At 40.1% G+C, this 24119-nt stretch overlaps 1 protein-coding gene across 1 annotated transcript in view; it reads left to right on the forward strand.

Annotated features, from left to right (window-relative positions):
• Window positions 1–24119, forward strand: part of FBXL7 (F-box and leucine-rich repeat protein 7) — a 189440-nt gene that overhangs the window by 20941 nt on the left and 144380 nt on the right. The gene's annotated exons all lie outside the window — the stretch shown is intronic.

Here is a 24119-nt window from a genome sequence, read left to right on the forward strand (position 1 = left end):
TCACATGGGACTGCTGTAGCTCCAAGCCCTGGCTTGGACTTGATGGGTCCAGTTGGGACAACTTTTACTGAGAGTGACTCTGTCTGCAAGTCTAAGCCTCTGTTTGCATGCAGAAGGTATGCTTGTTCTTCTGGAAGTCACTACTTCAGAACAAGCAAGACTACCTTTAAAATTGAGGGTGAACATATAGTGAGAGCTAATCTACCAGCTAGCTATAGCTATAAGCCTTTTTGGTTTGGCTTATAGTGGGAAAAGGGCATTTTCAAATGTAGTCTATGATGGTTTCCTTGGATCAGGTGAAGTACCACTGGAGAATCCATTTATTGCTGGTATGGCTAAACTGAGATCCCTGTCCTTGTAGAAGCTTTGCATGGGAAGAAATGTTATTGCTAAAGGACATCACTACTTCAACAAAAGTTTCTACAGTTGATCTGCCCTGTGAATTTCAAATAACTTGTGCAGAGTTCCTTTATGGACTTGAAGCCATTCCAGGGGTTTAAGAAGAATAGGATTGCGGGATCTACGTTTCCTCCTTGGTAAGGATAGAAGACAGGCAAATGGACACATTTACTATCTGTGATTATTGGCTGAATCCTGCAAAAAGCAGATTTTGTATCTTGATAACAGCTCTGACTCAAAGCTGCATAACATGCACGTCTCTCTGTTTGTAATTATCTAATCCTGCTTAGGCTTGCTTTTCCTGAATACTGTCTTTTGTATGATGAGCATTTCCTGCAATGCAGGACTAATACAGGACTGAGGTTCTTTCCCATCGCAAGGTAGGATGCTCCATATCCGAACAAATGTCTGGTAGTAATGGCTTAATTTTTTCTGACTTGGTCCGTAAGCCATATTTCTCTTTAGACCTAATGAGGACTACTGCTCTCTCCTGGACTATACTCTTAAAAGAAGGCAGCTAAGTACTCTAAGTATTTTAGGTACTTTACTAAAAGCTGAATACTGTCAGCATCTGCTGTTCTTCTCCAAGGAGTATTCTTGTTACTGGCCCATTTGTTCACGTTTTGTGTCTACTGGCAGTAACAGCTCCTGGTAGCTGGATGTCAGATACCCGCAGGCATGTCAGCATGGCTCTGCTTCCTACATTGGGGAATCTCTGGTAACACTCTGGATTAAACAGAGCAGCCGGGACCTGGAAACACTAACTGTTCTGCATGCCGTGGCCCTCCCCATCTTAAATTAGCAAACAGCTGTAAAAGGTGATTCAAACTGGGGGAAACCCACTTCGGGGAAACTTGTTCTGCAGAAGTATAAGCAGAGAGGAAACTTAGGCCTGAGAAGGAGTTTGATCTACATGTGTTGAATTTTAGGTATACTGCTGATTAAGTAATTCTGGAAATACAGAAGCAATCCAACTACTTTTTAGTCAAATGTCAGGTCTTTATTAAAAGCCAAAGTACTTGTTTGATTCACCAGTCATTGATTGATTCATACAAAAAATAAAATAAAAAAAGTTTTAATAAATACCCCTATGGGAATTGTCAAGATAAGTTCCAAAAATGTAATAGTAAGATGTGGTTCTTGCTTCATAAAAAAATCCAAAATTAAGAAACATATGGAAAACGACAGCCTAAGTAGATACAACAGAGTGCTCCCAGTGTGCCTAGGTCTTCAGAAATTTTTCCAAGCAGGCATTCAGACTTCCTGCCATGAGAAAATCAAGGTAAATATTTTGCTTGTTTTTAACAGCAAATCATATAAATTCTTTTTGTTTTCTGCTTAGTTATGCCTTTTGTTAGAGGGTCCATGCATTGAAGCTTGTTTTTGTCATGAGTTTTCTGTTTCTCTTCATATTCTTGTCCAAATCATCTGCAGCAGGCACAGGACCCAGAAGCTTAAGCAGTTTCTCTAGGCTGCTTAAGACCTCCACTATTTGAGCTAACAGCAGTCTGTGTTAAGCCCTGATAATAAGTTGTTGTTATTCTCAGGGATTTGCTTATTCAGTTGCACAGTTGACCAACGCATCAGATATTGTCTAGTAATCACGGTTGCCTCTTTTTTTAATACAGTTTTGCCTAAAGATCAGGATGGTGATATGGGTAACTACATAGACCCCAGTATTTACAAATATGACAGAGAGCTCTATCTTACTAGTATGTTTTTCTGAAGCAGGTCTGTTAGGCAGTCAGAATAGTTACAGGGAACATTTAGTGTTCATTGCAACAGTGTTCACTTCTGTACAGGTGTCCTTAATGCGAATGGTGTTGCAGAGCTCCTAAAGTCTATGTGACTGTGAAGTGTTTTTAATATGAATTCTCACAATAACTGGCATATAGTAGCCTGGTTATGGTTTAGAAAGGTCTGGTTAACAATCGTTATCCTTTAACGAAACTATTGGAACCTTTGACATGAAAGAAAAAAAGCATATAGATCCTTTATGTTAAAATTTGACATTGGAATGCAAAGAGCCATTCTGACTGCTTCTGAGTTTGGAACCCAGCTAGGGAATGCCTGACATTAAGCATATACTGTAACTCATTATGAAGTCAGATTGTAGTTAGAAATTTCAAAGTTTCTTTAAGAATTCTGACTCAAATGTAAGTACTAATTGAAGGAATATAGGTATATTGTGAGGTACCCAACCAATGCGTATCATTTACCAGTACATATGTAGTTACATACTTTTTTGACAAAAGCAGACTGAGAGGAGGAACTCTTGAGATGAGAACTGACACCTCTACCTTGCTGGCCCTAAGTGGCGTAAGTTTTTGTATAAGCAAATGTGTTTCTCTGTTTTAATTCAGCTGTGCTATCTTACCTGCCTGCCACAGTACTTCTCTCTACTCCAGATGTAGCAAGTTAGTAGTGGTCTTTGGTGGAAACACATTATAGAAGCTTCATCTAAAATGTGGGTGTACGGAAACAGGTGTTTGCTCAAGGTCATCAGGACTGCCATTGCCTCTTACTTAGGTAGAATGGAAATCAGTGGCCTAGTCATAGCCATGACCCAGGTAATACAGTTAGCATTGATTTCAAACAGATGGAAAAAAATAATCTGCTGTTATTAATCTTGACAGTAGAAATGGTGTTTGCAATGTGTACCAGCTTTAAAGGTGTCTTTAACTGTGTTTTGAAATCATTGCAGTCATGAATTTTGACAGCCTTTAGGTAGTTGGATTTTTGTGGAGAATTTTAGCCTTCATTTTTTAAAAATGTCTGTCTCTTCAGAGTTAAAATGACTATACAACAACTCAAAATCTGATGCGTCATATGGGATTAAATTTGAAATTTAGTGTTTGCTACTGTGTCCTATAGAAATCCAATCTTGGCACGAGAACAACTCAAAATACCATGCTGCAGCTATTGTATACAGCAGAGAAACTTTTTAAAAGGTTCCCATTCCCATAAATTTTTGTTTGAACATGTAATGTGCTTATAAAGACAGTGTAACCTCACATCTTCCCTGTAAGGTACTTCATCTGGAAACTGCTCAATTTAATGAGTTCTCATGGCCAAACATACAAAGTTTTTCATACATTTGGAGCACTACAGTGTTTGTATACCAAGATCAGGTATTCTTGAAAACATGGTTAGACTTAAAGCAAGTGGCTTGACTGTCATAGCATTTCAATTATTTTAGCTGCAGGAATTATGATGTTATTGGTTGGTTTGTGGGGTTTTGTTGTTGTTGATGTTTTTTGTGGGTGCTTTAGCTTTCAATTTAGAAGTTTATTTTTATGGGGTTTGACTATAAGAAAGCTCCATGAGTTTTCACTTGACCTTGTGCTCTTGGTGGCAACTGTTACACTTTTTTTTTTTTTTTTTTTTTAGATTGGATTGAAAGAAGTTTGGTAAAGGGAGGGGAGACCTTTGAATGGACCTGTCTCATATTTGGTGCCTTACTCTTCCTTTTTTTTCTCCAAATGCCATCAAAGAAAGTTTAATGATTGACATTTCACAGATAGGAAAGTAATGTTTTTGTAATGCTTGTGGTAATGGTTGTCATTATGTTGAACATGATGCTGCTGGGTTATGTTTTCAAACTTTTCTTTTTGTCAAGCTGAATTTTAGTGTAAAACTATATCAAAACCAAACCTACATCCAGTTTAGTTCCTTAATGAAAGGAAGCTCTGCCTTAGGTTGCTTATGTTTGATGCTTACTTCGGAAAGGGAGCGCGTCTTGTGAAGCACACTGTTTTTTCTACTGTCCAGTACTTGCAGGGTCACTGCAGCTATTTGCTGCCTCGTGTCCTTTTTCCCTAACACCAGTAGTCCTTGCAAACCTGTCTCCTGGGACGAGGCATTAGCCCTGAGCATGCAAGTGCTACTGCCATTGTATTCCCAATTTTCTCAAGTGAGGCCAGCCTGTGCAAATCTTGCCTGTCACAGGCCTTTCAAGGGCTTAGGGAAACAAAATGCACACAGTTTGTCTGTGTAACCCTTCGGCCCTCTTTCAGAATGCCCTTCCTGCCTGGGCTGGTAATCCTTTGCTGTAGAGGGCCAAAGATCTCTTCACTGTAGGGTAACAACTGCAAAGAAAACAAAACTGTACAGCAGCAGTTTTCTGGTGGCCTCTCAGTTTAGGGAGCAGATGGTGGTGATTTGAGTGGAGAAGGGAGAAATAAAGTACTCAATGGGAAAAAATTGATTCAGGTAGTTGTCCTGATTTTTGCCTTCTTCAATTCTGTGCATTTTTGAAAGTGAGAGATTAAGCACAAGAATTAAATGTGAACTCGGACAAGAGATGCTATCTTGGCAAAGGTGGGTTTCTAGTTGAAATGTAAGACAGTTGATTACATCTACTGCGTTAGCCTTGCCTGCGTAGATTTAATTAAATCCTCTGATACAGCTTCCTGTTGGGGAAAAAGTGGGAATTGAAATGAGACTTGTCTTTTGAGTGAATAAAAGCTTGGCTGATGTGAAGAGTATAGTAAGGTGTTTTCAAGAGGGAGTTACCGCAATGGAGATGTTGCTAGTGCTGTTCCCTCAGACCTGTCTTGACTAATATTTTCATTATTGACTTTGAACTAGATGAGCTCCAGCAATTTGTGAATAATGATGGGAAACATCCCTATTGCAAAAGGACTATAACAGTACAGTGACAGAACTTTGTGAAGTGGTAAAAGTAGAAATGGCATGAGCTTGGTGGTGCAAAATGCTGAGTAGTGCAGAGAGGAGATCACTAGTGTAAAATTTTTAGTCGGCATCTTGTTGATTGGAGGCAGCTGAGGAGAGGGATCAAGAGTGTATTGCTTAAGTCTAAACTGACTGTGGATTGTCAGCATGGCATAGCATATAGCTGGAAAGGCTACTGTACATCAGGGAAAGTATTTTCAATAAAAGAATACTACAACCTGTGTAAAAGATCCTATTTAGAGGACCAGAATGGCAATATTGATTTAAACCAGAACATCTGTAGGAAATAGCTCTTAGAGTGCTTGGAGAAAGTGGGAACTCTACCTTCCATGTACACTTCCTTTAAGACTGCTGTGTTCAGGACTGTGAAACTAGAAACGGGTCTTGTCTCCCAGAGGTAGAACAGATGTTCTGGGCGGATGTGCTTGCTCTCTGCATGCTTCTGGGGAGTCATCCTTGGTTCCTCTACAAATGTTCAGGGGGATATAAATCAGTCACAGGGAAAAAAACCAAACCAAAACAAAAAGGCTGAAACTAGAAGTTGTAATGCTTGATCACAGGAATGAAGTTATCAAATTATCTTTCAGACCTGGAAGCAGGGGTAGAGATTCTATGTTAAAACAAGAGGTCTTTAAACTGTTACCATGGTGCTGGCCTTTCTCCGTAATGTGGGGGAAAAGTCACCTTCTAGGTAAAAGCACCTAAAAAAATCCCAACAGTCATGTCTGCTATTTTGTTATCTTCCTGTTGGGCCTTACATTTGTAAGTGTCTAGGGAAATGTGGTGGCATGGCTGCTCTGTGGACCTTTTCTCACAGGAGAAGGCCATTTGGAAGGACCTAGACTGTCTTTTCCTAATACTGGCTATACAGCTTGAATCTGCCTGAAGTCAGTCAACTATGGTTTTCACTGTTCTTGGAGAACGTGAGTGGCGTTTGTACACCTGGGTGTTGGCCACCCCCTTTAGCCTGATTTTAGGTACCCAGTGATCTGAAATGTTGCATTCCTGGTAGAACAGGACTGCTCACAAAGTCGGTACTGGGCCATAGGGAAAGAGCTGCTATGAGGCACATCATCAGGCTTCCGTGTCTCTTGGTCTGCCCTACTGTGGGCTTTGCTTCAAAAAATGGCTGTTTAATTAAATGCCAGGACTCTTGTCAAATTCCAGCATGATGTAATTAAAACATTCTCCACAGGCAAACTCTGAGCAGTCGGTGTTAATCAGAAACCTCATGCACCCTGGGGTAGTGCTCTCCGGAGGGTGATCTTCCAGTTTGAACAGAGACCAAAAGGGGATGAACAGATGGGAAGCAAACAAACTCATCTGCAGTAATGTAAAGTTTTCAGTGAACTAAATCTCTTCCTCCTGCCTGTGCAGGAGAAGTAGTAAGTAGCCATGTGCAAGCACACAGCTCAGTCATCCATCAGTTACCGATACTTTTGTAGATTTTGACAATGCTGTCATGAAAATCAGTCTAGTTCAGTGCGCTGTATCAGTGCAGACTTGTTAGATGAAGAGGGTGACGTGACCACCTACTTTATCCCCTGATTTTTACAGCTTTTTTAAAGGAATAAATCATTGTGGAAGATAGTGTGTGTCATGACCCTGCATTCCTTTGCAGGGATCCTGTTATATGTCACTCGGCAGTTTGTTTTACCCACTGTGGTGGGTACTTGATCAACTTGCAGAGAAGTTTTTATTCTCTGCTGTTCTTTTCAGTGAAAACTAGATTAACTGCTTGCCCTTGCCACCAATAGGAGAAAAAGCTTTCCCTGGACACTTCCAGAATTGAAACCAATGTTGGTGGGGTTGGTTGTTCCTCCTGCTGGACTGCAGCAATGGAATAAAATTCCAGTCCTCCAGAGTTTGTTGTTTTGTGTGTTGAATGGGTCAGATGCATATAGAAAGACAGATTTAAGCAAACAAATAGTATTTAATACTAGTTGGCTTGATAGATACTTGCCTACCTACTGGCAGACTGGTTAAGTCACAGAGAACTTCAGCTGAGAGACTCGAAAGGGGAGGTAGCTTTAAAGAGATTTCATAGCTTGAAGGGCGCTTTGGGAACGTGCCTGTGGATGTCACTAGGGAGTAGGTGGAATTGAAGGCTGTGAAGGAAGAGCTGTTTGGCTGGTTTGTTTCAGCTGACTTTGTTTCAGTTGACCAACAGGCAGGATGGGTACAGTAAACCATGAATAAGTCTGAATCAACCAGTTGCACCTCCCTTGTGTGAGGTCATGCCTGGGGATAGTTTTAATTGTGTTTGATTTTTTTAAAGTGAACAGTGAATGCAATGCTGTAAGACGTTTTTTTATCAGTGGTGCCTATTTTGGAAAGGGAGACTGCCAAAATGCTTAAGAAAGGTTATTCTGCACTGTTGTAAGCCAGTGGAGTTGGGGTAATGAAAGCTGAGGCTGAGATTTATCATTCTGAAACAGGGAGAGCTTTACATAGAGAAAGGTCACCCCAGTGACAGATCAAGCTTTACGTAATAGATTCCTCAAAAAAGGTTCCTTTTCAAACAGGTATTTGCTAATGGTTGTTACATGGTTTTAAGGTAAGAGAAAATGACAAGGGCATGATAGTAGTCCTTTCTGAGAGAGGTGTGCTTTTCTTCAGTGTCAGATGTGATAACTGTGCCAAAAAGGTGTCTGCTGTCTGGCATTGTCAGCCAGAGCTCGGAGTCGGATCAACCTTTCTGTCTGGCCCAGTCCAGTGGACGCATGCTCAGTATCCATCTCTTCCTTTGTGTGCCAAAACCACTTTGGCAATGGATCTTCAATAGCTATATGTATTTTTAAATGCTTTAGATATTAGATTCAAAATGTATTCGGCCACTTGTGAGTGGACTTATTTACTAAAGATGTTTGTAATTAACAGATGCCTCTGTCTACAGCTTCAGATGTTATGGTGATGCTTTCTAAGGTTGGATTTTACTACTGGAGCTCAAATTAGACTGTTTTTCACTTCAACAAAAAATGTGCTGTATTGCAAAGGAAAAAGTCAAAGAGTGTCACATCTTAATTAACCAGCGAGAGAGCTTGCTGTGAGGTGTTCACTGACATCTGAAATACAAATCATGAATTTCAAAGTAGTAAAACTGGCGCAGTTGTTGCTTTGTACAACTTCCATTTCTGAAGTGATCTTAAAAATGGAAACACTATTACACTTCTTGATTGTAGGCATCTGTTTGTGTGCATTTATATGCAGAAATGAAGTCCCTTACTGAGTTTTCAAGTCAGTATGGATGTTGAAATAGCATTTATTCTTTGGTTTAACTATGAATTACTAGTTGTGCCATGCTGATCAGTTGCAGCAGGAATCTTTCTAGAAAAGAAACGGTGTTCTACTGTCTAAAACTTAGTTATTTTCCTAAGACAACTCCCCTTTGGTAGATTTTGATTTTTATTTCAGAGGTGTAGTATCATTTCATTAGTACAGACATCTGTTCCACACTGTTGGAAGCACAGGAGGCTTTTTAGAAAATATTGTTTATATCGCCTCACCTCTGCTAACCAACATTTTACATATAGTCCTACTTGTTTTCTGACATAGGATAAGTTTTTTTTTTTTATTCTTCACTTCTTCCTTCCTTCCCCTACAGACTGTCACTGCTTATGTTTTGAGGAAGTAACATCTAATAAAGTTTGCTGCTTCTTTTGACAAAGGCTATGACAAATAGTGGAAAACCAGGTGTGATGATCTAAAGCATTCTCACCTTCTCTCAGGTCCTCTGGTAGCACATTTAAAGATGAACGTGCAATTATTGGCACAAGTGGAAAAATCAACCTGTTTGGTTTAAAATGCCTCTGGAGCTGGCTTGAGCTAACATAAGGAGATTTTTCCACTGAGGCACATACCGTGCAAGAATGTGACCTGCTCCATTTGTGTTGCAAGTATTGCTTACCACCGGCGCAGGTGAGGCAATAGCTGAAGGGAGGGTAATTGAACACAGGCTGCTGCTGCGCTGGGACCTGGTTTGGGTACTCGCTGTGCTCCCTGGACAGAGTTAGGGGGCTTGATTGTTCCAGGCTGGTGTAGGACTGCGCTGGTCTTCCTGCCGCTGTAGGGCTTGTGCCTATGTTTAGAAAAATGTTAGCCTCAGATTTCCTTTAATGAAGGTAAGGAGTACGCAAGGAAATACTCAGATAATGTTTAAGTGAGAAATTGCTGCTTCAGTATTAGTTTCAGTATGTTGTATAGTTTTGGAGAAGTCAGATTTAGTAGATGAGTGCTTGTGTTTCAGTATTAATATGTATCCTATTGGCAATTATTCTCTGATACATGGAATTATTTTCATATTTCAGTTCAATTAGATTTTGCACTACATAGTCTTCTACCAGTTCATTAGTATCTTAAAACCTTCTGAAGGCCCTTTCTGTCTTAGAGCAGTAGTTTAGCTGATAGACTTTCCTCCAAATGTAGCACTGAATAGCATAGTGGAGAAAGAAGTTTTGCTGATTTATCTCAAACTGGGTTGGACAAGCAGTATTGCTCCTTGTCTTCAGAAACCATCTGTACTATGACAACTAGATTTTAAGAGGAGTAAGTCAGGTTCTTGGCATGGCATGCAGTATTTCTCAAACTGTAATTTTATAGTGGCATTTAGTTAAAACATATGTTGAAAAAAAAAATCATATGAGCAGTTAGCAGCTCTCCTAAGTGTAGTTAGCAAAGGATAAGCTGTCCTTTTAAAAGGATATTGTGGAAATGAGCATTGGAGCAAGCTTCCTGCACCTGTGTCTCTTTGACATCAGCTATGTTTTGATCTGATATGCAGCCATGGGCATACCACGACTGGAGAGATGCAGGTGTTTCCCTCTGGCTCGCGTAAACCATATGCTTCCATGGAAATTAAATGCAGCTTGATATTGCCTGCAAGTACAAAAGTAGATGTTTGCTAGTTAAGGAGGTGCTTAGGTACGAAAGGTGCCAAATAGCACTAGACAAGACTTTTCAAAAAGGAGGGAGTGGGAGGAAATGCACAACTGTCATCAATTCCCAGGACATAACTTCTCTGCTCCATGCTCTACTTCTGCGTACAACAGTCCAGACTTGCTCTGTCTGCTAGCAAAAACTTACTAACACGGCTCTAAATTCTAGTGAACTTAGTTGCTAGAAATCATCAGACAGGTTGGAGCAAATGCAGGAAGATGCAGAATAAATCCCAAATGGCTAAATTGTGAGACATCTTTAACTCCACACTTGAAAGTCACTTTGAGAATGTTTCTTGTCAGACAGATTGTGGTCAAGGAGTTGAAGTAGTTCTCACAGGAACGAGTTAGCAGTGATGACTGCTTTCAGCAAAATGAAGCTAACCAGAGAGGCTGAAAGAACTGGAAGAAGTTGAGCTGTATTTTGTTTAAAGACAAAAGTATTCACTTATGTTTGGATACTCTGGCCTAACAGGTCTGCCATAAAGGCTGCTCTTCTGGACTCTGCTTAATTTCATTTTGTTCATCAGGTCACATCTTTCAGAGTCACTAGGAATAAGGTGCTAACCCTTAAGTAGAGCCAGTTGGGCCATTTCCCTGCACTGCATTGCATAGGTAGCGTAGTTGGTTTTAGGATGATGCAAAAACCATTAAAATGAATAATTGAGTGGAAGTTTATGCAAGGAGAGAACCAGAAGGAGCTCATAGATAGTGTGCTTGGACCTTAGCCTGTTGACCACAGAGCCTGGTCTGTGTTTTCCATTAGCCTCAGACCAGTTGACAGCCCTGTTTGGATTTCTAGTTTCATTCCCATGTTACCAACCCAATTCTTGATGCTTTTTTTTTTTTTTGAGATAATGAACTGTTTCTTCTGTAATCATTGCTGTTACATTGCCATAGGCAATTGTACCACTTTATATGCCCTTTCTGAACTTTTACAACTCCCTCAGTTATTACAAAGCTTAACAATGTTTTCTGTTGCATCGTTTTAGATAAATTTTTTTTCATATTTCTTTGGTGTGGCTTCTGTTAGTTTTTACCAGTACCACTTAATTAAAACCTATATGTTAAAGTAGGATCTGTACTGAGGTTACACCGAGTGCTTCAGGGTGCTCACATGACATTGTGGTAAGCGTGGTGGTGAGGATCTGGTGTCAAATGACAGAATATTAATGCAAGCATCGTGTCCTCCTCTGTCCCTCCTTCTGTACAGGTGACGAGTTGGGTCAAAGGAAGACACTTAGCATGAATAAATGACCATTGCAAGAATCAGTGTGATGCAGAGCAGGGTGGTGGGCAGCTGGAGACCAGCCCTGCTGTAGCATTGCTGAGGCAGGGAGTGATGGCCCTGGGGGGGGCTGAAATGGGGTCCTGGGCTGTGGGCGGGTGGGGGGAGGCTCAAGGGGAGAGGGAGCGGACATGGACAGACAGGGCTAACTGTCCTCCAGGTCGTAACAGTAGTGACTTTCCCCTGGTATGCTTTTTGCTTCTGAGGAACCATCTGGACAAGAACATCCTGAGCAAGAGATCGTTTGGACTGTCATGTGTAATGGTCACCAACATACCCACTGTATGTAAATGTGGCTAACCCCTTTGGCTTCCAGTATCCTGGGCCAACTCATTTTACACCTTTGCCAAAGGCTCTTGTGATTTTACAGACCTAATCTACTTCTCATTATCTTTTCTGGTTTTGTCTTGAGTGCAAGAAGTCCAGGCTGGTTAAAGTTGAATGGAGAGGTACTCTGGCTGTGCAAAACTAAGGTTAAGCAGTTGCTGTCCTTACCCTTCTTCCAGCTGCTTGTCTTGGCTCTGGCTATCCTGTCCTGTTGTTCCTGCTCTCTTTACTCCTGTTGCAGATGTGCCCTAGTTTCAATATTTTTTTTCTCTAATGAGGTGCTAATACTGAATACTACAAGTATGAGTTGTCATACCCAAGAACAGAATTATTTTTTGTCTGTACTGCAGGAAAGAAAGAGGACTGAAGCATGTCTTTGTAAAAAGATATTGGATAAAACAGTTTTGAAAGCAGTGCCATTCTGAAATTCTTTCAGAATTACTCAGTTCAATCTGAGCTTCACAGATATACTTCAGAAGGGTGGGGGTTTTTTATCCTCAAACTGTAACCAAACAATTTTTAAGCCAGTGGCATGTATACTACTAAATAGTAAGAATGAAAAAAATTTCAAAATTAATTACTGAATAATCAACAGGGTAGATATTTAGCTACTTTCATTTTTGCCTTAATGTGTCCTTCTCCCACTGAATACCTGTGTGAGTTATAAGTAACAGGGCTTTGGTGAAGGTAGTAGGGCAGGCTAATAAGTGTCCGTTATCAAATTTTTGTTGCTAGTCTGTTGGGATACCTTGGAGTATGCTATGCTTAAAATAGATGAGGAAATTCTAATGTCTTGTGACTGATGCATTTATATTTAACTCTTCTGAGACTTTTCATGCCATGTTTCCATGTTCTCTGAAAGGAAGGTTTATGTGGAAGACAGCTGCAAAATAGATAATGCTGCAGAAGAAACAAAAATGCTGAATTGGCACTGAAAGCTACATTATTTCTGTGGAGAATTACTATCCTGCTCATATTCTGGGGATAGATGAGCCTCTGTGTTTTGGATAAGCATCTATTCCCAGTGTTCAAGCAGTGACTGCAGCAGCAAATTTTAGTGTGCACAGTCTCTGTACAGAGTTAAGACCAGAAGATGATTGAGTTATGCAATTGAAACTACAAAGAGTTTTCAATAGGAATAATGGAATTATTTCTATTTATAATGAAGTGATCTGTTAAAAATTTGTTTAAAAAAAAAATCAGGCAGGTACTTGGGGTTTTTTTTGGTTGGGGTTTTTCTTTTATTTTGCTTGCTAACATTGCCAGACATCGGTGGTTACTGCATTGTTAGAGCTTCTTTAGATTTCGTCCTCCTTTTTCTCCGAGTTCTGTGAAATTCAGAGTTGATTGTAAAATGTACAGTGCGAAGCCTTAGTTTGATTCAGTTTTCTTTTGTAAGCATGGCTTCTTTCATGCTCTTGTTTTTAATTTGGTTATGTGTGCTGATGATTTTGGTTTCTGAACCTGCTAGTATGTGGCTTGTAACTTTGCCAAACTTGATGGTCAATAGAAAAAATAGAGACGTGTTTCTCAAGTGTGTAGATTATCTCTTTTTAGTTGCCTTCAAGATACCACTTTGTATTGCTGTATGTCTTTTTCACAAATTTGTTTTATTTAGTTTTCATAATCCCACAATTTTTTAAAGTTTCCTTTTACTTGCATCCTTGAGTCAGCCACTTCCCTTTCCCCCTCTCCCCCTCCCTGTATCCATCAGTGAAGAAAAGCTGGAAGTGACTGTGCTTATCTAAAGGAGTAAAGTGATCCTTGTCTGTTTTTCCTTAGCTGTCAGATTCCTTTGTTCTTCTTTACTTACAAAGTCATCTTAGGCTTTCCGATCTGTATTGCCATGTGAAAGATTTTTGCATTGCTTTTCACAGCGTACGTTGATACCAGAGTACTTTGTCCACTGTCTTGATAAAGGTATTTCACTTTCTCACCTCTTTACTCTTAACTCTGACTTAACCAGCTGTCAACATTAAAACTGAAAATTTGTTGGCTCTTGTGAAGCTTGTTATTGTGGTGTTACTATGTACTATGCCAAAAGAGCTGCTCCCCCAGCACTGCTGCAGCAGCCACCTCCAGCTGTGGGTTCCTTCTGCTTCCACTGTACCTGATTTAGCAGTCACGCAGTTATAGGAAGAATCTGTTTAGTTCGCTGATCCAGCTCAGGACTAAGATAGAGGAAGAAGAAATTACTTTTTTTTTAATCAGATCTGCAATCTACGCTATACCTTTTTTGTGCCAATTTAGTATCAGACCAGGAAAGTAAACACCTTAGTAGAAACTTTTATGTGAATATTTTCAGCATGGTACCCAAACTTTGTTGGATTTCAGATAATAACATCAAAAGTAGGCTGTGGGAATAGATACCATGGGAGAGGTTTTGGAGATCTATTACCCGACTTAAACACGTGCAGAAGCTCCTATTTGGGTGGAAAGACTTCTATAAAAATCTAGACTTCAGTCAAGCTTGACAGGTGTCATACCAATTGCCTTCATGCTCTGTGCTGCTGCTGCTGTGCTTGTTTTGCTAAGTTGGAGAATTTGCCTTCACTTGTCAGCCTTTCCCAAGTGGTTTTCTGCAAGCTAGTTGTGCAAAGAACCAAGTCCACAAGGGAGGCTAAGAGCAGGAACTGGTGAAAGCTTAGCCAGCCAGGGAAAGGCCTGGCAAAGTTAACAAAGTGTGTAGTAAGATTTCAGTAGAAGAGATAAAAGTCAGCTACTGAAAACAGGTTGAGAGCTGGGAAGCAGACTGGGACAAAGGCTTGCTGTGGATCCTCCTCAGGGGTGAGCAAGTGGAGTTGTGCAGCCAGATTGACTGGGTAACTTTGCTTTTAGAGTTCCTTTTGGATGGAGAGATGAGGCATAACTGGGGTCTAAACACCATATTCAAGAAAAGGTTCTGCATGCCCTGTAGTTACATCTTTAATGCTGATTACAACTCCATCTTTGACATTGATGTCATCTTATAAGCTGTAAGCAGGATAGCTGGGCCTTGATACCAGAACATTCACAGCTACTTTTGACTGTGAACATAGCGTGTCTGTTCCTGCAGCAGTAATAGCACTTTGTGGTTTAGTGCATGTATTGGATGCAGTTCTAATAAATGGATGAAAATTTCTCATTGAGACTATTGTAACTTTTGTGCTTTAAGTGAAATGAGCAGTAAAATTGATAGTGCAAGTTTAATATTAACCTTTTGTGTTCAAATACTGGGACTAGTTGTTTGTGAAAATCTAAATACAGATTTTTAAGTGTTAATAGTATTATCGTGGAAGACAAACATGTATTTCGTGGTTTTGATTTTGGTCTTCTGAATAGTAGGTTACTATCTAATGAAATTCAGACCTATACCAAATGCATGATGCATTCCAGTGTAACGGTAGGTTCTGCAGCCACTTCAGAATCTGTACTACAGTTTATCCTCTCAGGCTACCTCTGGCATGTCTCATGTGTTAACATGCAAATGAAGTCTCTACCAATTTATAGTTGGTATTGAACTGAATAGCCATTGCCTTTTCTGAATATAAAGAATTAGAGTTTTGTTTAAATTACAGTGGAGTTGGAGAAAAACAAATTTGAAGCAACCATTAGTGGAGAACTTGGCAATGAAGTGACATTCTCAGAGGTTGTATAAAGCCAAAAAAAAAGGATTTAGTTTTGTTCTGACTCAATTGTGTTTACTAATTTCTTGTGTTGGTTTAATAATTATTTTCAGCTGTTGGATTAAAATAGTAGATTTAAGGTTAGGTAGTATATACTAAGGAAGCGTTGTTTCTAACTAAACTTTAGAACAGCGTATCTTGAGTAAATGCCCCTCTTAAAACATGCTGGTGATCAGAAGAGAATTTGTAAAGAAAAGCCCAATATTGAATGAATGTAACAGTTTCTAAGAAAAATCTGAGATTTGGTAGGAAGGGCAAAGTTTTATTTCCCTGTTTCTGTGGTAAAGTAGAAGGCTACAGCGTAGGAACCGCTTTTGGAGTACAGGCTAAGCCATTTCAGTGAAAGGTAGTATTTTAAGACTCAGTCATGAGACGTGCTAGTCCTGTTAAGTAATAAAAAGATGTTAGAGACTTCTCATCTTGTTTTCTCACTTTGAGTTCAAGTAAGAAACGTACTTGCATTCTTTCCTTCTCAGGCAGCATTACTTAGATAATATTTGCCTCCTAGACTAAATTGTTCATGGGCTCTTACCAGTGTTTGAAATGTAGAGCTTAACACTTGGAGTGGGTGCAAAGTTTGGCTGCAAATTAGCATTACCTTCTGGCATGCAGGCTGCTCAGTAGGCTTCGAAGAGAGGCCTTGTACCAGAGTAGTTTATGATCCGTTATTACTTCTTTATAAACTCAGCAGTGGTATGTGCTGTTCGTCACTCTCTATTGCGCAATGCTTTTATGAGCGGAGATGTACTATCTTCAAAAATGATGGTGACTTTAGCAGTCTCATTTACAGTTCTTGGTTAAGAAGCCTCATCAGTGAGTATTGAATTTCTCTGGGAAAGGGATCAGTATCATCACCTGTTAATGTGGGGGAGGCAAAGGTACAGGAGTGAGACATGTTACTTGAGACAACTAAAACGTGTGCCCCGCCCCTTTTCAATCATTAGATTAGATTAGTCCACTTGAAGACATCATTAAATAAAGTCTTTAGCCGTTCTGAAATCATAGTCAGTTATTTGGCACCAAGATGCGAGTCAAAGATGTCAGAACTACAAACCCAGTAGGCTTCTAGCACGGCACAGCAGGTAGAATCTGTGTCTATACGAACGATCTACTTAAGCTTTACATTTTTAATCCAGCCTTTCTAAATAGGCTTGCCTTGCTAGCAGTAAACATCATTCTGCTAAACAGTTCTGAAAAATTCAGTCGCACACATGCATTTTTATATAAATTTTTCAAGCGTTTCGCAGTACAGTGGATAAATCATTGTATCTTACGAGCCACAGAACTTCAGTCATATTTACATCAGAATTAAACCAATCCTTATTGCTCTCGGTGTTACAGCTTCACCTTGCAGTGGCTTGGTGAATCTTGTTGTAACGCTGACTAAAAAAGCCGGTACTCAGAGGCCGTCTCTCAGGGGTTTGTACTCCAAGGCGTCCGCCCGAGGCTGAGGGGCTCGGCTGGAACCGGCCCGGGGCAGGCCCCCCGCTCTCCTCACAGGAGCGGCCACCCCTGCAGCCCCCCACGGTCGACACCTGGGCACCTGCACCCAGGAAAAATTCCTTACAGATACTGAAAATGAGTAAAGTGACTGACTCCCTACGAGAGAGAGTTTAGTATGCTAGTTATGTTCTGTTAGCGTTTGCGGGAGACTTTGTAGTGCGCTGTGATAGCTCAACAGGGGAGGGAGGCAGTGACTGGAAGGACAGCAATGAAGGCCAAGTTGGCCTATGTGGCCTGAGTTGAAATGTAGCTTAAAACTTACAGAAATGCTGCAGAATTATAAGTATGCTATTTTATAACTAAGTTATGCTGAATTTCACAGCCAAATTAAGCGATCCTGGAAGCTGGAGTTATGATTTAAAAATAAAAAATAATATGAAAATGCCTGTAGAGATTGTACTCTTGAAAGTTTTAAGAAATATTGTCCCGGAGTGCCAGTGCTACCACATATCTGCAAACCCTTCAATCTTCAGTATGCTTCCTGTGAAACATTCAGTTTATTTCCTTTCCTTGGGGTTGGAGTTTGTGGAGATTACCGTTTATTTTATCATATCCTGACAAATGTTGGGTGGAATGACATTTGGAGCCTGTGTGTGTGCTGTGGTGGCACATTATGTTTTAATTTGATTTGGGGGAAAAAAAAAAATCACTTGAGAACCCTCCTGCTAAGATTCTAGGGCAGAAGAACAATGTGGATTTGTAAATTACCATGTAACCCATCCTGCAAGCAGTTCAATGAGTGACAATGCTCATAGGTAGGTAACTTCAATGTTAAATCAGTGATAGTTTGCTCAGCGGTTAAGAGTTACTAAATGGAAGCCAGTTTTATGACATATAATTTCCATTGGTAGAAATGTAAAGTACAAGGAGAAAGATTGTCCAAAGTGTGTAGTCCAACTTTGCTTTTTTACTTTGGATAAATGAATTGATATATTTCATCTTTAAAGGATGCCATATATCCTCAAAGCCTAAGTATTGCAGCGGGATGCTGATTTCCATGAGGATACTTAGAAACGTACTAGGAGTCTGTGGTCTCTGGAGGTGCAGATTGTAAAGAGATACATTTGAGGTTTTGGAGACTTGGACCAGCATAATGTGTCTTGTGGAAACAGGAGAAGGAAAAGAGATTTTTTTTCTTTCCTCTTGCATGATCTCTGATGCTTTGAGGTTTGGATTGGGTTTTCTTCTGGTTCTCTTCTTGATGTAGTTGGCGTATATTTGATTAAAAAAAATCTTGTCTGAAGATATAGAAGAGAAAGTAATGATCCTCTGGTAGAAAACCATATGCATATGCATATGCCCTTTCATGTTGAGAAATTGAATTTGACTAATGTCATTTGTATAAGAATTGATGACTTAGGTAAAATTTTTCAGACTTCTCTACATCAAGGTCATGGCAATATAATGCTTTTGGACAATTAAAAAGATTAATGGATCTTATTATTCTGGACTTCACTACTTTTTTGCATTTTTTTTTCAGAATGATTGTGCTTTGTTTTTCTGTTTTGGCATTTTTTTCTAATGTTTCACTTCAGCGTGGCAAATGGTGGATTTGGCCCTGCTGTCCATTTAACTCCTTGGGTAGCTGTTACTGCCTGCTGAAGGCAGGTGACATTGGATTAAAACTTGATGTCAGGAGTAATACTGCTGTTATTTTCCAGGGTGGCATAGTCAGCCTGTTTGTATGAGATCTTAGAAGGGCATGTAAAATATGGCACAAAAATGCCCATACATCAGAATCCAAGAGCAAATATCCTGAAAAAAACCCTAGTAGAACTATTTCAGAGCAGAGTGAAAGGGACTCACTGCCAGGACACACCTTCATCTGTCACATAGGTCAATGAGCCTTGTGTATCTTATGACTTGCATCACATAATTCAAGCAGCCTCTCTTTATGCTGGCTGGATGTGCAGTAGCAATGAGGAAAATAACAAAATGCAACAGAAGAGGTGACAGAGCTACAGTCAGAAACACTGTGTGTAATAGCACAGGCTTTGCATGTGTGCTTCTAGAAAATGCTTCTTCAGTCTCAAACAGTTATAGACTGCACTCTCCTGGGTAAGCTTAAGTTGCATTGCTTTTGTCCTAACTGACTTGTGATGTCTTGTGACACTTTTCAGCAGTGAGTGTGACTGGCAGAATCCAAAGTTTTCTTTTCACTGGTTCGTGCTGTTTCCTTTCCAGTGCTTATCAAATGCTTCCATTTGGCAAAGATGCCTCATGTGTGTTTAGTCTTACTTCTGTCCTGCAAGTTTTTGACAGTCTGAAATACATTGATAGAGATGTTTGGCATGCTAATCAGTATGCTTTTGAAAAAAAAATTCTAACTAGCTACACAAGCAGCAGGGAAAAGCTATTGCTTTTTTGCAGCAATATTAAAATATAGAATAAGACCACCCAGTTCCATGCACAACCTTCTAGTAGTGTTTCATTGGATAGTCCGTAGCATCTCTTCTATTAATATAGGTATTTATTCTGTTCTGATAGCAAAACCAAAGATGCAAATGCTTTTATAAAACAAACAAGCCTGATGTTTTAGTCAGTATAGCCATCTGTAATAAAAAGAAAATGGAACACATTATTTTAATAGTCATGACTCAAAAAGAGACCAGGTAGATTTAGTAGGGCTATGGGACTATTGAGTAGTACGAAGACATCTATGACTAAAAAAATTCCTTGGGCTACAAAGAGCTGGATGCAGAGACGATGTTCAGGGGAAGTATCTGTTATATGTTTACCTTATTCTATTTTTCTTTCCAGTAGGATCAAAATAAAATGTGTAGGAAATAGCATACTAGGTTAGATGGCTGGAATCTTGTTCCTATGACTATTGTAAGACCTTGGCACTAGTAGGCGGAAAAAAATATCCGTACGCTTGCTTCTTCAGAAGCAGGTCCGAGGCATGATTTGAATTGCAATTGTGTAGCTGTGTGATTCTTTGCCGGTGTGGTGAAGTCCATGCTACCTTCACTCCTGGTGTGAATTATGTTGTGTTGTAGGAAAATTGCCACCTTCTGCCATATCTACCTACTACCATAGTGAAGTTTGCTTTCTTTTGGATTGCAACTTCTGGCTTCGAGATGAAGAACCTGTTGAATATATGAAGGAAACTCTAGACAATTGCAAGTCATGCTAGGGAAGCATTTGGCAGGCCTTTAATTTGCTTTAAGCAAAGGACCAAATACAGTCATTATTTCCGTAGTCTTTGCAATATTGCCCTCTGTTTGGTCCCTCTAGTTGTCATTGTGCTAGAACCCGTCAGGTTATATTTACTTGCTATGACTTTCTCAGTGCGCTTTTTAAATTTAAGAGATGAACTGATCTCTGGAGACTGGTGTTACACTACACCTTAAGTTTTCCTATGGCATTAGGGAAATCAGCAGTCTTTGAACTTACATGGCATATTAGGCAGATAATGCCCCGAGAAAAGCACTGCAGAAGAACCCTGCCTCAGATGAGCTCAGGTGAGTGTGAAGCCTGGGAATTCATGCTACTTGCTTAATGTTTGGCAGCACCAGTTCCATATACTAAATCATAATTTGCCTTTCCTTTGCCTTGCAATATGCTTCCTGAAAGCAGTATGTGGGCATCAAACATAGCATGGCAAAAGGCTTCTCTGTCGAGTCAGGTGTTTTCTGACTTGAGGACTAGATGGTGTCTCCTCTAACACAGAGCTTCTGCTTAAAACATTTTTATCAAAAAGTTGCTCATTTGTTACAGACCCTTCTTGATGTGGTTTTCAGAGAATGAACCCTAGATGGGAGGCCTACTTTCTTTCATGTCTGTTTAGTTTTGGATGTTTAACTTAGTGTAGGTTAAGGACTGTAGAAGGTGGCTACTACTTTTGCTGTGTTCATTGCCAGTGCAGTTGCCTGCAGATCTTTCTTAAAGAGCTTGATTAGGATAAGCCGTCTAAGGAAAAAAAGGCAACATCTTCGGGAGCTATTTTTGCAGCTATCTGGGGTATATATTTGTTGGATATACAAGTCTGTAGTGAGTTGCATAATAAGATCTAGTACTTTACTATTAAGTTGCTACTATTAAAGATATAAAAGGAAGGTGTGGTAAAACCTGGTGTAGTCAGTTGGAAAGGCATTTGTATAATGAATTTTTCCTAGAAGCACTGAAATCTTGGGATGATTAACACAGCTTACAGGTCTACAAAACGCTGCCCTCAGAGGCACCTTAATTACAAAATTACAGCATTGTCAAAGCATGAAGGGACCTGGATCATCTGTTTCAACCTCAGTGCTCAAAGCAGGGTCAACTAAAGCAGGCTGCTCATGGCTGTGTCCATTCGGGGTTTGAGTATCTCCAAGGATGGAGACTCCACAGCCTCTCTGTGCAGCCTGTTCCAGTGTTTGACCATTGTCACAGTAAAATAACTAAATATTTTATGTTTAAATGTAATTTTTTATGCTTTGATTTGTGCCCATTGCCTCTTGTCCTGTCACTGGGCACCACTGAAAAGAGCCTGGCTCCCCCTTCTACACACCCTTCCTTCAGGTATTTATATACATTGATAAGATCCCCCTGAGCTTTCTCTTCTCCAGGCGGAACAGTCACAGCTCTCAGCCTTAAGAGAGATGCTCCAGTCCCTTCATCTTCATGGCCCTCCTCTGGAATCTCTTCAGCATGTCCCTACCTATCCTGTACTGGGAAGCCCAGAACTGGGCCCAGCATTTCAGGTGTGTCTCAGCAGTGCTGAGCAGAGGTGGGCAAGGATCAACTCCCTCAACCTGCTGGCTATATTCCTCCTAATGCAGCCCATGGTTCTGTTGGCTTTCTTTGTCACAAAGGCCCATTGCTGGCTCATGTTCAACTTGGTGTCCACCTGGATTGCCAGGTCTTTCTCTGTCATGATGCTTTCCAGCTGGTTTGTCCTCAGCATGCACTGGTGCATGGGGTTATTCTTTCCCAGATGCAGACCTTGGCATTTCCTTCTGTTGAACTAACTTCCTGAGGTTCTTGTTAGCCCACTTTTCCTCAGCCTGATTAGGTTCCTCTGAATGGCAGAAACCTCTTGGTGTGTCAACCATTCCTCCGTATTTTGTATCATCTGGGAACTTGCTGAGGGTGCACTCTCTCCTGTTATCAAACCCAAGTCGTTTAGAGAATATTTACTCTTACGTGTTGGCTCTTGCGTGTGTACATGAGTCTGCAGTAGCCAAATCTAGCCTATTAGAAATGAATGGCTTTGTTTTGCACTAAAAGAATAGATGTAGTGTCTGCTAGTCTAAAACACTTTTCTAGTAAATTTCCAATGTACCTCCTGCTCCCCCTGCCCCCCACCCCTCAAATGGAGAGTTTCAGAGTAGACAGTGAGGAAGAAGGCTTGTTTCATAAATGGTAAGTATCTAGACCTGTATCTGGCATTTCACAGTTTCTACAGAAGTGTGCAGTTGTAAATAATACGTTGCTTTTGGATGTACTGGTAATCAGCACCCTACACTGGGTAAAATATTTCTGTTGTGCTCTTGGAGGCTGGCTTGTATATGGTGTAAATAGATTATTGAAGTTAATAGGGGAGGTAGGTAGCTGCAGGAAGCATTAACTATGTGAAAACAACCTATGCCACAGATGACCAGCTAGCAACTCTGCTGTTGTTTCGTATCACCGACTTCCTTTCCCCCCAAAAAGATTTTTTTTTTTTTTTTTTTTTTAAAGAGGAAATCCTGTTTATTTGCTTTGAGGAAAGAATTTTTTTCACTTGGTCTCTTTTTTTTTTTTTTTTTTTGGTTGGGTTTTTTTCTTTCTATTAATCTGTTAAGGAGTGCTGATACTCCTTGGAAATTTGTTTTCTGCTTCTGCAGTTGCACTGCTTGCTACATGAGTTGTTGCTGGTAGTGGCAATACCATCTAAATACCTTTCTTGTCATTAATGATTTGATTATCAGCTATTGCAGGTGTTTCAAGTTCTCTGACTTCTTCCTGGCAAAGAGCATTTTACATTTATCCTTCTCTCTTTCTCATCTGCCTTTTTTCTACTATAACCCTGGTTGCCTTAGCTGGAGAGCTATTTTGGGGCAGTCATTTCTAGAAAGACCACCACAGTCCATTACTCCAACTCATGTCACAGCTTGAGCAATTGAAGTGATATTCTAGAGGCAGTGCTTCTTGGGTTTGCTTAACTTCATAAAGGAATGTAAAAAGCAGTTAGTGAATCACTGAAAGTATACTTTTTTCCTCTTCACCCCACCCAACTACTAGCCTTAGCCATTTATTTTTTACTTCCTTCTGGCCTTTTTAATATCCTTTCACTCCACAATCATCTCTCAAATCTGAGCATGTTAACTTAAGCAACTTTATGTGGAGAGTGATTCTCTAGGGCTGGCTGACGGATTAAGTGGCAGTACCTTGGTTGTGAAGCAACCTACGTTTGCACATTCTCCAGTCGTTTCCCATTAAAACTTAAATCCTTGTTCTGTTGTGGCACCTTTAAAAAGCAGACCTCCTCCTTACATCTAAATGTTATGGAAACCAGGCATACTGTAACCCAGAACCCCAAGGAATGCTTGATTGAAATAACAGATCAGAAAAGTCTCTTGCTAACATTCCTATGATTATAGGGTTATTCGAGTGACAGAAACATGGTGTCAGCTAGCTTTCTGCGTACAGCCTAATTTTGGTTCAAAACCTAACATAGCTCTTAAAGGCTTCACTGATGCAGTGTTTGTGGGGATAGATAACTTCTTAAAATGTAACAGTATTCATTACCTTTCCTCTCTCTAGAATTATCTCACGTATTGCTGATTGGGTGGTTGGTCTGGTTTCTGCTGCAGAGCAGAATGTATTCCTAGTTAGTAGTTACTGAGATTGAGTAGAGTGAGCGAAGGGAAACAGAAGTGACTCATTTTTAGATCCTCACAGGTAAACAAAAAGGTAGTTTGTTTTAGCCCCCTCTGTTCTTCTGTGGTAACTATCTCAGTTAATTTTTTCGTTGTATTTGGATTTCTTCTGTTGGTAACCTGTACCTGGTTTGACATCTCGCATATAGGTCTGAGGGCATTGATGTAGGAAATGCAGGAAAAGGTCTTAAAGAAAATGAGAAGAAGCATCCATTGGTTCTGATTTACAGTTAAAAAATGAAAGGTGAAGAACAGCAACTGTAGAAGTTAGTTTTAAAATTCTGTATTACATCAAGCAGTGAGCATGGTGTAGGAGGACACAGCAGATACCTTGCTTTCATTTTCACATGACCAAGTGACTTGAATACATGATGTGAACACATAAAACAGAAGTCAACTCATTCACCACATTTTGAATTTAACCCCTCATGCTGGTGAGGGTCAGTGCGCATTTGTGCTG

Source organism: Haliaeetus leucocephalus, unplaced genomic scaffold (genome assembly GCF_000737465.1).
Source record: "Haliaeetus leucocephalus isolate CR32 unplaced genomic scaffold, Haliaeetus_leucocephalus-4.0 Scaffold328, whole genome shotgun sequence".
Classification (NCBI taxonomy): domain Eukaryota; kingdom Metazoa; phylum Chordata; class Aves; order Accipitriformes; family Accipitridae; genus Haliaeetus; species Haliaeetus leucocephalus.